Genomic DNA, 15254 nt, shown 5'->3' with positions numbered 1-15254 from the left:
CCTTCTCGTCCGGTGCCTGACCTCACAAATGTGCTTTTAGAAGAATGGTCAAAAATACACTCCTAAACCCTGTGGAAAGCCTTCCCAGAAGAGTTGAAGCTATTATGGCTGCAAAGGGTGGGCCAACTCCATATTAAACCCTACAGATTAAAAATGGGATGTTATTAAAGCCCACTTTACATGAAATACCATTATCAACACTGAAGAGAACTTCAGCATGATCGTCTCTGTGCTTTTGATATTCACCCTGCTACCATATCTGAGCCTTCCAGTTAAGTCTGATGGAAAATGACAAACTTCTATTGCATCACGTCTTCTACATTCTACATTTAGTCAAATCTATTTCTAATCTAACCAACCTAAACTAATTTCTCTCTCAGCATCTGTGGATGTAGGTATAGTGAACGGCACAGAAGCCAGACCTCATTCAAGACCCTACATGGTCTCCATTCAAAGAAATAACAAACACAAATGCAGTGGCTTCCTTGTGTCACTGCATTGCACACTTTACAGAGTAAGCTTTTTTGTTCAGTTAGAATTTCTTTGTGAGTCAAAGAGTCCCAGACCGCAGCAAAAGGGTCTTCACTTGGTGTGACTACTTTCGAAATGACAAATACTATGATAGTACCCAACCTAGTATGTACATGACTTCTAGTGAGTCCGCCCATTATAAACCCAAAAATGTGTTTTTACTTAAATCTAAACCAAAGTTACCAAGGTAAAGTTGAGCAAAATATTTGTGGCTTTGCAATGGAAGCATCATAACCAAGTAAGTTAATACAATATGATTCTAAATTCATATTGTCATAGGTCTATTCTAAATGTAAAACTCAGTTTTTAACAGTCCTTATTTACCACTAAAATGCATGTTTTCTTCGTCGTCTTGACAGAGGAGAGAAGCTGACAGTTGTGGTTGGAGCTCATGATCACAATCATGGTATTAGCCGCATGGACGTCAAGTTCTACCACATCCACCCTGGGTATGAGTCTAAGATTCTGCTACATCACGCTACTTCAGGTAAATGACTGAGATAGGTTTTTCAGGGAAAACTGCAATAAAACAATTGTGTATAATGTGTATAATTGTGTATAACAATTGTTCAATAAAACAATTATATATATATATATATATATATATATATATATATATATATATACAGTATATAGGCATTCAAATGCCTTTTGTCTGAACAAAGCTTTAGAGAACTGATCGTAGAACTGGAGTAAAACTGCAGTCTCATGCAATCATTTTAACAATATATAGGCTGCAAACATAGTAGCATACCTAGTAGTCAGATTATTCTGAAAAGTAAAATTATTTATCAATACAATAAAGTTTGTCATCCAGTTTATATTCATTATGAAATTTCTCAGCTTTAAGGATTGATTTCCTTGCTTTATCTACATGTAAAGGTCAAAAAGATCAACAAAGTCAACTGGATCTCCATACCAAAGAAAGATAAGGACATCAAGGCCAAGGCCCAATGCAGTGTTGCAGGATGGGGGAAAACAACCACCAATGATAAACTTGTTGCGAGTAATAAACTTATGTGCTGATGTCACAATCTTTGATAAAAAAGCATGTCAGAAGTACTGGGAGAAAACGTACTTCCCCTCAAGGATGGTGTGCGCAGGTGGTCGTGGAGGAGGATTTTTTCAGGTACAAAGTATATTCTGGAGACATCATAAATAGTGTAGCAGTTCAATTTTATTCACATGCTGTAACTTTCTCCACTTCTCAGGGTGATTCTGGAGGACCTTTGGTGTGCAACAAAGTTGCAGTTGGTGTCATTTCATTCAATCAGCGAAAGAACTGTGACTCACCTACATTATCCAATGTCTATACCAAGATTTCCAAATTTATGCCATGGATTATTTTTGGAGGTGTGAAGCAAGAACTTAATTGACAAACATTTGATTTCCTAAAAACATACTGTTGATTGTATGTGTGGATTTTTGGAGATCATGTGACAAACACCAAACACTTTTCAGTGGAAAGATTAGCTCAACCTTTCTCAGTAGGTTTCCTGTGGGGGGCTGATCGCGTTGCATGTGGTCAGACACCTTGTGTTTGCAAACACTCTAGTTTGCAAAAACATCAGAAATATAAAATTTAATTAGTCATGAGACTCACAATAGATTACAAATGGTCTAATGGTCTATTCTTACTGGAAGCACCTGGAAATTTAAATTTTAGCTCACACACCTATCATTACACCTCTACAATTTAATAAACTCCAACAATAGGTTTACATGCATCTAAAAAGACTTTCATTTTCTGAGAATATACATTGCACATCACCTAATTTCTCAAAGAGTCTGAAAATGGTTCAATCGAAGATTGTCACTAAACTCTAAGCTAACAAGTTTCGTATTTCATGTCTTTTATTTTGTAATTTAGTCACAGTCATGTGCTTTCCTGGTCTCTTGTGTATGTTCTGATTGGTTCCTTTGTTTCATGTGTCACATTCTCATTGGTTGATTGTTCATTGCTTCCAGGTGTGTCTTGTTAAGTCATTAGTCTTTGTGTATAAATAGTTTCCATTACCTATTTTTGGGTATTGTTTGTGTTACTGCTAGGTGAGTTTCTCTTCATGTTTAAATTTAGGAGGTCAAGTCTTTGTTTAGTTTGTATTTTGTTAATGTTTTGGATTTAAATAAAGCTGCACTTAGGTTCGTCTACAATCGATTCGTTACACATATGAAAAGAGATGGTATTCATCCCTCCTGGGATGGTGCTGCTCTTCTCTCTAGTAATATGGCACATAGTTTTATAGCTCAAACATGAATTGGGGCTCAGGTCAGGAAGCAGACAGACTGGCTAAACCGACCGTCTGCCAACTGTCTCACGTCACCACGGTCAGATAAATTCCATCACATAGAGACTTTTTCACCTAGATGTCATCATATAGAGACTCTCTGTTCCCCAAATTAGGACATACAAAAAACTTCCAAACCCATCTAAGGGTAAAATTTTTATTGATGTTCAACAAATAAAAAAAACAGATATAATACAAATGAGCAAATGATAAAGCTTGGGTTGCTGAATATTCGATCCCTTACTTCAAAAGCACTTATTGTTAATGATATGATTACAGACTATAACCTAGATGTGCTGTGTTTGACAGAAACCTGGCTAAAACCAAACGATTACATTACTTTAAATGAGTCCACCCCGCAAGATTACTGTTGACATGAACCTTGTCTGAAAGGCAAGGGGGGAGGTGTTTTGAAGCACCAACACTTCAAAAGAATTAAATTTGAAACTAGACTTCTTAGTAATTCTTTTGAAGTGTTGGTGCTTAATGTAACAATATATAGTGTAAATGATAATCACGTTTGAGATTTGTGTTGGCTACTGTATACAGGCCACCAGGGCACCATACAGACTTTAGTCAGAGTTAGTACTGGCTGCAGATAAAGTCCTAATTGTTGGTGATTTTAATATACATGTAGATAAGCACACTCTGGCCCTTAAGAGAGCAGCCAGAAAAATGGAGCGCAACTGGAAGAAAACAAAACTAGAGGTATTTCACATTTCATGGAAAGAGAGCTCGATTGCATACAGAGAGGCCTTAAAAGCTGCTAGATCTGCTTATTTTTCAACCCTATTAGAAGAAAATAAACAAAACCCTAGGTATTTATTTGAAACAGTGGCTAAGCTAATGAAAAATAAAGCTTCAAGCCCAGAAGTTTCCAAGCAGCACAGCAGTAATGACTTTATGAACTTCTTCACTTATAAGATTGATAATATCAAGGAGAAAATTATAACTATGCAACCATCTACTACAGTATCGCACCAGGCAATGTAGTCTCCCTAAGGAAAAATTCGATTAATTCATTGCTATAAGAGAGGAAGAATTTGCTAAACTCGTTAAATCATCTAAATCAACAACATGTATGTTAGACCCTATACCGACTAAGCTACTGAGTTCAGTTCAGTAAAAACACATCTCTTTGACCTAGCATACACATAACACATTATAGACTTTTATAATTCAATGTTAGGCTGCATAGTTTAGGTCAGCCGGAACCGGGAACACTCCCCATAAATCCTGATGTACTTGTTACATCATAATAAGGATGGCGTCTACACTAATATTAGTCTCTCTGTTTATCCGAGGTTTACCGCAGTCCGCCAGATACAGGCTGTATCCAGATCCGATGAAGGACCTGCGCCTGGACATGATGACAACGCAGTCCTGAAGTGTCAACCTACCAGTCCCTCCCTGTTTACTGAAGTCAGCTGGACCCCGGCCGTATCCAGATCAGATGGTGGACCTGCACCTGGACCCATCCATGACGCATCCCTGAAGTTCCAGCCTCATCAGCTCTGTGAAGGCCTCATCGACACAACCAATCTGACTTCTGACCTGTAATGCTGCCTGGATCATAATCATACACTGTTCGTTCGTTGGCCAGAGGAGGACTGGCACCCCAACTGAGCCTGGGTTCTCCCAAGGTTATTTTCTCCATTCTGTCACCTGATGGAGTTTTGGTTCCTTGCCACTTTTTATTTTAAGATAGGTTCAGGTTTTTGTCCTTAAAATGATCTTGTGGGACTCGAGTATAACTTTCGTGTTATTTCGCAAGTACTACGTGTGCATGTGGGTTGGGGAGGGTGCAGGAGAAAGAAATTGTGCTGTTTATAGATTAAATGTCAATTAATTAAAAAAAATTAATAGTTAGCATGTTTCTTTTCTTTATCAGTGCCTTTTGCTATTTTTGATTCTTTTGTTGTGGTAGGCTGCAAAGCTCTTGTGAATAAATGAAATCATTTGGCGAACTGACATGGAACTTTAATGCATCAAGACTTGGCTGGAATGACTTTAGCCATGCTGTTATAGAAGAAGAAAAAACAACAGCTTAGAATGTTGATCAATCAGAATCAAGCATTTTAGCAATTAAGCAAGTTTTTAAGAATGTTTAAATTGAATTAGCAGATTAAGATTTACAGCAGAATGTCTTTTAAGCCATTATGACAACCAAGTTCCAAGGAGAAATCTCTCTCTGCATTGGGTTGTCCTTGAATATCCTGCATCAAAATGATAGATCTTGGTATACTAAACTGTAAATACTAAAAGGCCCCTTACAAAAAATAAGTATACTTCAAGTTCCATTTTATTATGCATACTTTAGTAAAGTTCAAAAATATATTTTAAGTATACTTTATAAGCAGGGTTTGAAATTAACTTTTTCACTCACTGGCCAATTTGGCTACTAAACTTGGCTTGGCTACCGGTCATTTGGAACTTCTACTAGCCGAAAAAAAAAACAATTTATATATATATATATATATATATATATATATATACACACACACACTAATATAACCAAATGCTTTTTAATCTTCGCTATTGCTTCAATGCAAATGAACAAGCACACCGTTATTTATTGCGTAGTGACGGGCATGTTCAAATAAGCCAGATATGCGCAGATTCTGCGCAATACACTGTATTTAATATATCATGATGACTCACGAGTTGAGTTTTTGCGCTAAATCTGCGCAGATTTGACTTACACAAACTTGCCCAGCAAAGTAAGTAAACCTAAGTAACACACCAAATTGGCTAGTGATTTGACAGCGTTACCCGCCACAGTTGATTTTTAGCCACATTTGGCGGGTTGGCGGCCAATTTCAAACCCTGTTTATAAGTATACTAATATCAATGCACTAGTAGTATACTTGTAGCTAAGTGTACTATTTCACTGTTTAGTTTATGTGAACGTAACATCATACTTATATAGTTTACTATGTAAATATTATTTGTTCTACCTTTACTGTACTTTAACTCTTTCCCCGCCATTTTTTTTTTTTTTTTACTTTTGCAGTCAGCGCCAGCATTTTTGATCATTTTCACAATTTCATGGCCCCAAGAATATTTTGTGCTATGAATCTCTGAACATGCAATATATCAAAAGAAAGAACAAAGCCTCTACTTGGAAAAAAAAAAAAAGAGAGAGAGAGAATGCATGAAGCTATGGACTATGTCCGGATCGGATTTAGAACGATGATCAAAACATAACTGGATCGCTTCCATCAACACCCTCAAAGCTTCACAGTCGTCTCTTCCTCTTCATGGGTTCGACATTTTATTCAGTAGCGTTTGGCAGTTTTGATTTATATGCTGTTGAATGTCTGATGGCCGCATTAGATTACATGCACGTAAGCAAATACTTATATTGCTGGTTTCTGCTTCTTTGTGTTTTGATCCGGGGATTCTGTACTATATCAGAAGATGCGTAATAGCGCCCCCTACCGTATAGCAGTGAAAACATGGATAGCTGGAAAATTCCGTTATGGTGGGGAAAGAGTAAAGTATATTTAAAGTAAATTCCTGTTGTGGGAGGAGACTGGCCAGCAATCAGTTTCAGGTGCAGGTGGCTAGTTCTATCATTAAGACCGCATAAAGGGTTCTTACAGCAACAGGTGGTGGTTTTTCTGCAGTTCTGGCGTGTGTTTGTTGTGCTCAATGTGCAGCCTCTGTACCCTTTCATATAGGCTGATTATTTAAGAGGTTTTATTCTCTGTCTGGGAAACAAGGCAGACAAACATTTATTGCTGCGGTACCTTCAATGGGCTGACGGCCGTGTTGGAATGCTGAATAACGTACCTTTTATCAATCATGTTTGGGGATTGAAAGCTGAGATTGGGTAACTGTGTTGCAGTTGTACTTTCGCTAAAGGGCAGACCAGCCACTGTTTCTTGCATATTTTAGATTTATATTGTGGTTTGTTATTGTTATTTGATATTGATATTGATTTTGATGTTAAATGTTGTTTGTCATTTGCTTTGTTTCTTTGGTACTGCTCTCCTCTTTTTGTGTGTTCCAGTGCTCAGAGACTTTGTACAGGGCCGGGCCTGCATCTATACTAAACCTCCTTCGGTGTAGGTGATTTGGGTGGTGTGACACTGCTGTGTGGTGTGTACTGGAGGTTGGCACTGAAATAGTGACTTAAAGGTTACTACTTATTTGCGGTGTATGCTGTGGGGTTTCTTCTGTTTTCTTCTGTCTCTTACAGGTGGTAGGAGGTCCACAAGGGAAGGCCTGACCCTCTTGCAGTCTTGAGGAGAGCTAATTCCAACTTCTGTGAATGTTATTATCGACACGTTTTTAACATTTGATGGTTCTATTGGAACAATAAAATTGTTATCTTTTTACAAACTACATTTGTTGTCCATAATCAGTATTGTGACCTCTAGAGGGCTCCTCCTGCCTTAAATAAGGAGGTGGCATAGTCAGCTTATATTTACTACACTACACTACACTTCCAGTTGACTTGAAAATTCACATACTCAGAATTAGGAACATGTCTGTTTTCTTTATAAATCAATATTTGCAAATAAATCTGTTGTACTGGATGCCAAAACATGTTAGTTTATTAGACAATAAAAATATGTGAAAAGCGTTTAAGAGACTACTTAATCAAAAGAGTAAACACACCTACAAGCAATGTTTACTTGGAATATTTAAGTATATTTTAAGTATATCTCGATCAAAAGAGTACAAGTACAATATACTTAGACTTTTCAGTGTAAGTCAAGTATACTTAAGTGTAATTTTAAGTATATTTCTGAGAAGTAGGCCTACATAAAATGTAAATTGAAAGTATACTTTCTCATTTTTAGTTTAAGAAAAGTATACAAATAGCATACTTAAATAATTTGTAAGGGGCATGCATATATGCTTATCTTCTAAACCATCTTTAGTCTGACTGAAAGGATTAACAGGAACCGTATCTTTTCATCAATGTGTTGCTTATATACTGCAAGACGAAAAAAATACTTTGGGGCAACTCAGTGACAGTCACCAACTTTTACAATACATGTATACAGTCTTTTACTATGAAAACCCACGTAATGTCGTCTTCATCATGACCATCATCATCATCATCATCTCTCTGCTCCTGCTGGCCTCTCTGCTGCCACACCTGACCTTCACTGGTGAGACTGATTATATAACAGTATATTATGATGATTTTTGAGAGTGTTTGTTTGATTTGTATATGCTGAATAAGTTGACTGACAGAACAAGGTATGTTGTGATTGGTCAATAATTTGAAACAAAACAGAATGTAGCTATAAATGGGGAAGGTTCCGGTCCACATACACCCCTCCATGGAAATAGTGTTCCCTGATGGCAGTGGCCTCTTTCACCATGCCATACTGCAAAAATTGATCAGGAGTGGTTTGAGGAACATCAAGAGTTCAAGGTGTTGCCCTGGCCTCCAAAATCCTCAGATCTCAATCCAATTTAGAATGTATGGGATGTGCAGGACCAACAAAACTGATCAATCATGGAGGCCCCACTTAAGCAGGAGTTAAAGGATCTGCTGCTAATGTCACAAGGGGAACTAGACAATATTAGGCAGGTATATTTAATGTTGAGGCTGACCAGTGTTTATACCTGTACATGTTAAGTGTTTGCTGTGGTTCATGAAAGCCAATTTTGATGAACTTTGCATTTTCTTATTGCCTTCTGCTTTACACCTGTTATGTTTGCTATGTTAAAAGGTACAAAGCACGTTTTGTAGTTCAAATATGTTTGTAAACTAACATTTATATAGGTTAATTAATGATATATACGGTTACGATCTGTAAAATATTCTAAATGAATGCTTACATTCTTAATTCTTATCATCCAAACCATCTGTGGCTTCAGTGAAACCGCAAGGATTTACAAGAACACCACTTTATTATCGTGTTGCTCATATTACAAAACATATTTTAAAAAAGTGATTTACCTTCAGCTCCACCCACCTTTAAAGTATATTTATACCATGTTTATCCAGTGAAAGCTCAGCTCAGTCGTCGTCTTCATCATGACCATCATCATCTTCTCTCTGCTCCTGCTGGCCTCTCTGCTGCCACACCTGACCTTCACTGGTGAGATTGATTATATAACAGCATATTATTGTCTCTCTCTCTCAGCTCATGTGACTGTGGGTATAGTGAACGGCATAGAAGTCAAACCCCACTCCAGACCTTACATGGTTTCTCTTCAGACGTATGGGAAAAGGGAACATATCTGCGGTGGATTCCTCATTTCCGATGAGTTTGTCTTGACTGCTGCACAGTGCAGGAACGGGTAAGAGTTTGTTTAGTGTGAACAGAAATGTTGAGTTAAAACTGACTGATAATGACTGCAGTTCAACCATACAGTGTATTGTATGACATAAATTAACATTTCCAATATGCTCTTTATACAGATATGAGATTCTGGTTGTGGTCGGTGCTCATGATTTAAGGTACAGCAAGAGTTCGGATGTCATTAGAGTGAAGTCCTACATCTCGCATCCAGACTATATACCCAGTACTTTTCAGAATGACATCATGCTTTTGAGGGTAACAACCTGTTATACATTTAGTTGTTCAAAATAAGATCTCAGGTGAGGTCAGGAAACAGTAGCACAAAACACTATGTTTTAATCTCTAAAACATTACTGAAGTGATTTAAATAATTTATATGTAAATGGCCATGTGTCTCTTTGACTCTGTTCCCTGTATTATTAATGAATTGCTCTGTATAGAAAAAATAATGGTGCAAAAAAGGCAGAAACCCTGAAAAATCATTGAAGCATTTTTGTGGTCACTAACTCAACACAAAAGTATAATCCACTGAACTTCAGTCTTATAAAAGACTGTTTATTAAAATGTTTTTATTTTTGAATTACAGCTAGAGAAAAAAGTCCAACTTAACAGCAATGTTAGACTGATATCATTACCAAAGAAAGGAGAAGACATGGAAGCAGGTGTTCTCTGTAATGTTGCCGGTTGGGGAGCCACGAGAGATGGCCCACAGAGTTATCGTCTAATGGAGGCAATCACAACTACAGAAACTCAGGCAGACTGTCAGCGCAGATGGAAATCTAAGTTCTTTCCCTCACAGATGATCTGTGCATATGGCAGTGGTGGATCCTGCAGCGTATGTACAAAAGATGAATCACAGACTTTATGGTAATGTACAGACTGGTTTCACTAGTGACGTGTTGATCTGTGTTTCTTAACAGGGGGATTCAGGAGGTCCTTTGGTTTGTGGAAACACTGCAGTTGGCGTCACATCTTTCAATGACCCTCTTAACTGTAATTATCCTGAGCGTCCTAATGTGTATACTAAGATTTCACCATTTATTCAATGGATCAATGAACAAATGACATGTTAAGTGTCTACATGTAAAATAAAAAAGGGAGATTTGTTTTATTCTTCTTCCTCCATAAACCTTCTTTCAATAAATGTATCACATGGCAAGCATCAATTATAGTCAGTGTTCTCATTGTCACAACCATATATTATTTAGGCAACGCCCTCACTTTCCAGTCATTCCTGTAGTCAGACTTATATTTCAGTGAATGAGGAAAGACAGAAATACCCCAAACTGTTGCTAGAAATGACAGTAATAATAATAATAATAATAAAAAAAACATATTTCCAAACAGGAATGATGTCATGAACTGTTCTGCTTTAACTAAAAAAAATCATAAAATATTTTATTTTGTAAAAAAAAAAAAAATTCAGACAGGTCAAAATATATATGATAATATAAATATAAAAACAGTCCTGGAAAAGTCTCCAGGATTTGAGTTGTAAAATAAAGAACTTTGTAAAATCTTCCTACAAAGGTTATTTAACAATTTTGGCAAGTCTAACCACAGATGGTTTGAGCCAGTTTGACTGAGCTCTCAACTGTTTTCTCATATCTAACAGAATTTACAAGAAATACTCCCATCAAGAACGCAAACATAACACCTATCTTTTCCACTTCATTGCAAAGTGAGACCAGAGGTGGAAAGAGTACTGAAAATTTCCGTTACATTGCTGAAATAATACTCAATTACAAGTAAAAGTACTGGTCTCAAAAAAGTACTTGAGTAAAAGTACAAATTACTCTTCTCAAAAACTACTCAGAGTACTAGTTACTCTTTAGCTGGCGATAGTTAATGTATTACCAATAAATATTCAACCAAATCATAGATTTATGTAGAAAATAGCTACTTTTAACACGTTTTTACCTTGTCGAAGGACATTAATTAGTGGTCATGATACTGGAATTTCTAACTTCAATATGACACCTTGAAATATGTCAATATTCAGTAGGCTTAGCCTATAAAAGCCGCATGGTGAACGAATTAATTGAAACAGGGTTGATAATCAAAGACATCTTTGTGCCTGTTTTGCCTTTGTCAAGCCCAGCCAAGAAAGTCATTTTATCAAACATACCGCCGTTTGTAAAAAATGAACAACTAGAGCAAATACTCCAGAGGTAGGTATGGAAAAATAGTAAGTCCAATTAAAATGATTCCTCTTGGATGTAAAAGTCCGGAGATTAGACACGTAATGTCGTTTCGGCGTCAGGCTTTAATGATTCTGAATTCTCAGAGTGATCCATTAAATCTGTCAGCGAAGTTGAGTATTGAGGGAAAGGATTACACTGTATTTATAAGTTCAGAGTTAATGAAGTGCTTTGTGTGCGGTGAGTTTGGACATGTCAGACAAACTTGCCCGAGGCGAGATAAACCAGCTCCGGCTCTGGTACCGGCTGCCGGTGCGGAGAACATTGAGAGGGCGGCCGGCGCGGATGATGCTGCGACCGCTGTGGCGTCAGAACCGCAGCGGGACGGAGCGATCTCTGCGCCCGGTGATCTGCCCGAGGGGACTGGGGTGCTGGAGGCCTCTGGAGACGGCCTGGAGGAGGCTGTTGAGGAGGAAGCCGGCCCGAGTCATGCTCCCGCCGAAACGCAGCCGGAGACGAGCTCGGGACAGGTGGGTTTGCAGCCCTTGCCCGAAACTGATTTGAGTTGCGATGGAGGACAGGCGCAGCCTGATAAAATGGAGAGTGATACTACTACTGAGGAATTGTTTAAACGGGGTAAAGATGACATTTCATCTCAGGCCTCGTTGGATTTAATGGATGACTCTGAAAATGAGCATGATGATACGGATTTAATGAGTAATTACGGGGAGGATTCGGAGCTCATCTCTGGAGGTAAGATCAAACTTTATTCACTTCAGCAGATTAATCACTTTTTAGATACTACAAAAGGACTACGTAAACCGAGAATTGATTCATATTTCCCTGATGTAAAGTTGTTTTTATTGTCCAGCGCCTTGGCTATGAAGAAGGCTTCTTTTGATGAGCTTGATAAACCAAAACGGTACCGTCTCAAGAAACTTCTTAGCAACGTTAGAAGTTCTTTGAAATTGCAAAGTAAAAAATGAGTATGTTTTGGTTGTCAAATAACCCTTGTGGAGGTTTTTTATTGTGCGGTTATCTTTTACTCTTTTTCATGGCACCTTTGAAATTTAGCACATTAAATATAAATGGGTGTCGTGAGGCTTTGAAAAGGACTAGTCTTTTTGAGTATATTTTTATGAAGAAGAGTAGTGTTGTTTTTCTACAAGAAACACACACGGATGTTAATAATCAAATCCAGTGGCAGAGTGGATGGAATGGACAGGTTGTTCTGAGTCATGGTTCAAGTAACAGTGCAGGAGTGGCTATTCTTCTTGGAGCTGAGTTTAAGGAACAAAATGTGAGCGTTTTTGAAGTTCTACCAGATTTTTCATTTTTCAATGTATATGCCCCCAATATTGGGAACGTATACTTTTCTTTGGGAAACTTCATACAGCATTAAGCAGTGTCCCACAGGGGAGAATTATTGTTTTGGCTGGAGATTTTAACTGCACTTTAGATCACACAGTGGACAGAAATCATGAAGAACCTCATAGGCCGTCAGCAGAAGTTTTTAGAAAATTGATAATTTATCATGATCTCGTGGATGTTTGGAGAGAAGCTTTTCCTGATGTAAAACAATATACGTGGACAAAAGTAAATTCAAATAGGGTTTCTGCAGCAAGACTTGACAGAATTTATGTTCAAAGAAGTTTTTGTGAAAAGTTTCTTGATAGTTCTATTATTCCTACTCCTTTCTCAGACCATCATTATGTGTCTGTCAATATCACTTCTGCACAGAGCACATTTAAATGCCCCTACTGGCGCTTTAGCAATAAGCTTTTGCAGGATCACCACTTTGTGCACTCTTTTACACTTTTCTGGGAGATGTGGAGAGAGAGTAAGTCTCAGTATAAATCCCTGAGTCAGTGGTGGGATATTAGTAAAGTTCAAATTAAGATGTTTTGCCAGAAGTATACTGCACATAATAAGAATACTCTTGGAAGCGAAATGAGAAAACTTGAACAGGACATTTTGCAGCTGAATATTGAACAATATGATGGAAGTACTGTTGAAGTGTTGGAAACTAGGAAAATTCTTCTCCACAATCTCCTGGAAGAGAAAGCAAAAGAGACTCTGGTTCGGGCAAGGTTTACATCCTTTAATTGCATGGATGCCCCAACATCTTTTTTTTTTCAGTTTGGAGAAGAAAGTTGTTGATAAAAAAACTTTAAGTCGTCTGAAACTTCCTGAAGGAGGTGAAACAACTGATGAACATGAAATAATTGCTCAAGCACTGCTTTTTTATGAAAACCTTTACAAAGCAGAGCCATGTGATGGAGAAATAACAGAAACACTTCTCCAGGATTTACCTCATCTAATGGAGAGTGATAAGGCCAAGCTTGATCAGACTTTGCACTTAAGTGAATTGACTGCTGCTATTACAGACATGTCTTCTGGAAAGGCTCCGGGACTGGATGGCTTAACGGCAGAATTTTATAAGCGGTTTTGGTCAGTGATTGGAGAAGACTTGTTCTCAGTTTTCTTAGAGTGCTTTGAAAGAGGCACCTTACCGCTGAGTCTACGAAGAGCACTTATCACTTTGCTACCCAAGAAGGGTGATCTTGCGGATATAAGAAACTGGCGACCAGTGTCTTTGCTTGGAGTGGATTATAAGATTCTGTCAAAAGCATTAACTAATAGATTAAAACTCCATATATCGACAATAATTCACGCAGACCAGTCATTTTGTATTCCAAAACGCACAATATTTGATAATTTGTTTATGCTTCGTGATTTGATCTCATTTGCCAGAGACAATAATGTTAATGTGGGTTTTTTATCTTTAGATCAGGAGAAAGCTTTTGATCGTGTGGATCATGAGTTTCTGTTTAAATGTTTTGAAGCTTTCGGTTTTGGTTCTGTTTTTAGTTCTTATGTTAAATTATTGTATACTGATATTTATAGTTTCTTAAAAATAAGTGGTTCACTCACAAGACCTTTTTCAGTTGGCAGAGGCATACGGCAGGGATGCAGTATGTCAGGTATTTTATATGCCATAGCCATTGAACCGTTGCTAACTGTTCTGAGGCGTCAACTTTGTGGAGTTTCAACGGCGGGCCTTTTTGTATCAGAGATGGTACCCGTTAAACTCAGTGCTTATGCTGACGATGTCACTGTCATAATAAGATCCAATGAAGATGTGTGCAAGCTGGAAGTGGCTCTTGACATGTATCAAAAAGCCTCCTCAGCTCGAGTCAACTGGGAAAAAAGTGCATCGTTGTTATTAGGTCAATGGGAGGAAGAAGGTAGGCCTGTTCCTAAACTTCCTCAGTGCTGCCCCTGGAGTTCAGAGGGGTTTAAAGTGCTGGGGGTTTTTCTTGGAACAGAGCAATACATGCAGAAAAACTGGGAAGGCGTTTATGAAAAGGTGGCTGGTCGTTTACAGAAATGGAGATGGATTCTCCCACAATTGTCATACAGAGGAAGGGTTCTTGTTATTAATAATCTAGCAGTGTCTATGCTGTGGCATCGCTTGACTGTTATCGACCCCCCGAAAGAACTACTACAAAAACTACAGAAGGACTTTGTAGGGTTTTTTTGGGATGGTTTCCACTGGCTTCCTTCAGGAATCCTATATTTGCCAGTAAATGAAGGAGGTCAAGGACTGATTGAACTATCAGCTAAAATCAGAGCCATGAGACTAAAATCTGCCCAAAGGTTGCTTTTTCTAGAGATTTTATCCCTTGGGTGTCTTTTGGACTAACTTTACTAAGATCCCTTTGTAGTAGTGATCTTGATAAGCAACTGTTTTTGATGTCACCATTTATTGAAAATGTCACATTTGGTGCTAATTTTTATGCATCGGTTTTGAAATCTTGGGAAGTGTTTAGGCTGTATAGGTCTGAAAATGATCATTATGGTTTAAATGAACCACTGTTTTTTAATCCTTTTTTAGGAAATGTTTGCGTGTCTAATAGTATAGTTAAGTTATGCATGAAGAAAGGTTTTACTAAAGTGGGGCACTTGATTAATGTAGACTCAAAAGAGTGGAGATCAGCAAAAGATATTGCCAGTCAGGT

The 15254-nt window shown here is 37.8% G+C and overlaps 1 long non-coding RNA gene across 1 annotated transcript; it reads left to right on the top strand.

The window, feature by feature from the left end:
- The first annotated feature begins 8986 nt into the window (after window positions 1-8986).
- On the top strand, window positions 8987-9799 carry LOC311084148. The gene is made up of 3 exons (XR_014606444.1): window positions 8987-9089; window positions 9211-9346; window positions 9678-9799. It is a non-coding gene; the product is annotated as an uncharacterized lncRNA (long non-coding RNA).
- The last annotated feature ends 5455 nt before the right edge of the window (window positions 9800-15254 follow it).

Source organism: Abramis brama, assembly GCF_963993115.1.
Source record: "Abramis brama genome assembly, chromosome: 6".
NCBI classification, from domain to species: Eukaryota; Metazoa; Chordata; class Actinopteri; order Cypriniformes; family Leuciscidae; genus Abramis; species Abramis brama.
Note: the sequence above shows the minus strand (reverse complement) of the source record. Positions and strands in the feature narration are given on the sequence as shown.